At 37.7% G+C, this 2,976-nt stretch overlaps 1 protein-coding gene across 1 annotated transcript in view; it reads left to right on the forward strand.

Annotated features, from left to right (window-relative positions):
* FAM151B (family with sequence similarity 151, member B) overlaps positions 1-2,976 on the forward strand; it is a 34,629-nt gene that overhangs the window by 2,669 nt on the left and 28,984 nt on the right. The window lies entirely within an intron of this gene.

Here is a 2,976-nt window from a genome sequence, read left to right on the forward strand (position 1 = left end):
TCTAGTTTTGTTTTTTTTTTTTTCGAAAAGAAAAAATTTGTTGAAAAGGCTGTCTTTTCCCCATTGTATTGCCTATGTGCCTTCATCGAAGATCAGTTACCTCTATTTATGAGGGTCTATTTGGGGGGCCTCTCTGTTTTGGTCCTTTGACTTATTTATTTATTCTTTCACCAAAACAACACTGTCTTAATTGCTATAGCTTTATAGTAAGCCTTGATGTTGGATAGAGTTATCACTTTGTTCTCCTTCAATATTATATTGACAATTCTGAGTTTTTGCCCTCCACATACACTTTCGGACCAGTTAGTTAATAGCCACAAAATAATTTGGTGGGATTTTGATTGGAATTGCTTGAATCTATAGATTAAGTTGGGAAGAACTGACATCTTGACAGTAGTGAGTCTTCCTATCCATAAACATGGAATATCAATCCATTTATTTAATTCTTCTTTGATTTCATTCATCAGTTATCCTCATGTAGATCTTTACATATTTTGTTAGCTTTATACCAAAGTGTTTTGGTTTTGTGGTTTAATGTAAATGCTATTGTGTTTTCAACTTCCACTTACTCATTGCTGTGTAAATAGGAAAACAGTTGACTTTTTTTGGGGGAGGGGGGTCTGCACTAGGTCTTCATTATGACACGCAGGCATATAAAAATAACTCTTAAGTAACATTCTGGTTGCATCCATGTTGCTGCAAATGGCATTTTGTTCTTTTTATGGCTGAGTAGTATTCCATTGTATATATGTGCCACATTTTCTTTGTCCATTCATCTGTCCATGGACATTTAGATTATTTCCATAACCTGGCTATTGTGACTAGTGCTGCTATGAACATAGGAGTGAATTTTTTTTTAATTTTTGTTTCTTTGTTTGTTTGTTTTCTATACCACACAACATCTTTAGTGGGATCTTTAGTTCCCCAACCAAAGATCAAACCCATGTCCCCTGCGTTGGAAGTGCAGAGACTTAACCACTGGACTGCCAGAGAAGTCACATATCTCAAAAACTTCATTTTTAACAGCCACATCAATTATATATTTTATCATGAGGATAAACTGTGATTTAATTACTTCCCATTGTTGGACATTTCTGTTTTAGCCAATAATTACTGTGTCTTTTTAAGATCTATAAGTTAAACATTTTTAAAATGATGACCATATATTTTCTTTCATCTGAGTCTGAAAGGTCTGTGACTAATGCATATGCTATAAAGGGACATGTGTGTTTCTGTAAGAGACTGCTTGGGGGATAGTGGATACCACAATTAACTCTCCCCTTTCTTTATTCTGTAACCCAATACACAGAGTGGTCACTAAGTTCCATGAATATTACTTAGAAGTTATTTTTATATACACCCCTCCATTCTCTTATCAAATTTTATTTTCTTTCAATGTCTTGTCAGCAGTTTATAATGGCCATCATTAAGTTTTTAAACTGTTGTTATATAGAATTAATAAACAATTAATGTAAGACACACAGTCATGCATAGGGAATCTGTAGTTATTTGGTAGGTACTTAAATGTTCAAAACAATGAACAAAAATTGGGGAGGTAAGGTTATAGATAACTCTTACTGTTTTTCAGCCTTTTCTCCTTGTTATGGGGGCTTCCCCGGTGGCTCAGACAGTAAAGAATCTGCCTGCAATGCAGGAGACCAGGGTTCGATCCCTGGGTTGGGAACGTCCCTTGGAGAAGGAAATGGCAACCCACTCCAGTATTCTTGCCTGGAGAATCCCACGGACAGAAGAGCCTAGTGGCCTACAGTCCAAGGGGTTGCAAAGAGTCAGACACGACTGAGTGACTAACACTTTTCACTTACAGTGGAATATGGCATTATATGGAGTAGAACTGATTCAAGTATTTTAGTCTTAACTAAATTAACTCACACATTTTAATGCCTAATTAAAAAAAAATCTGGTCTGCCAAAAAGTAGTCGAAAGATACAGGAATTATGTATATTTGTACATGCTAGAGAAATCTAAAAATACTAACTCAGAATTTACTTAGTCACTCATAAGTGTTGCTGACACTCATAATTTGGGACAGGGGAGCCTGATGGGCGGCTGTCTATGGGGTCGCACAGAGTCGGACATGACTGCAGCGACTTAGCAACAGCAGCAGCAGCATGCTTAAATGTTGGGCTTCCCAGGTGGCACTAGTGGTAAAGAACCTACCTGTCAATGCAGGAGACGTAAGAGACAGTGGGTTTGATCCCTGGGTGGGAAAGATCTCCTGGAGGAGAGCATGGCAACCCACTCCAGTATTCTTGCCTGGAGAATCTCATGGACAGAGGAGCCTAATGGACTACAGTCCATAGGGTCTAAAAGAGTCAGACACAACGGACTCGATTTAGCATGCACACATACTTAATGTATAGTTTAAAATTCTAATGGTTATTATAAATATAGAATGGAGCCTCAGGTGGAGAGTTTAAGTTCTACAAAATTTTGATGTTTTAAATATAGCTTTGGCTTTACATACATTTTACTTAATTATGGGGCTAGAATTGGAGAAGATACCATGTGAAAATTCCTGCTTTAAAATATCTGCTTCTTAACAGTTTTATTTTTTCTTCCTGCATTTTTCTTTACATGTCTCAGGCTCAGACTATCCTAAATGTTTACCAATTATTACTTTCATCATATATAGCATGCGTGCGTGTATACTCAGTCGTGTCTGACTCTTTGTGAGCCCATGGACTCTAGCCCGCCAGGCTCCTCTGTCCATGGGATCCTACAAGCAAGAATACTGGAGTGGGTTGCCATTTCCTATTCCACATTTATAGCATATTTAACCTAGATAGCATATTCAAAAGCAGAGACATTACTTTGCCAACAAAGGTTCATCTAGTAAAGGCTATGGTTTTTCCAGTGGTCATGTATGCATGTGAGAGTTGGACTGTGAAGAAGGCTGAGCGCCGAACAATTGATGCTTTTGAACTGTGGTGTTGGAGAAGACTCTTGAGAGTCCCT

The sequence above is a fragment of the Bison bison genome, unplaced genomic scaffold (assembly GCF_000754665.1).
Source record: "Bison bison bison isolate TAMUID 2011002044 unplaced genomic scaffold, Bison_UMD1.0 scf7180017864490, whole genome shotgun sequence".
Classification (NCBI taxonomy): domain Eukaryota; kingdom Metazoa; phylum Chordata; class Mammalia; order Artiodactyla; family Bovidae; genus Bison; species Bison bison.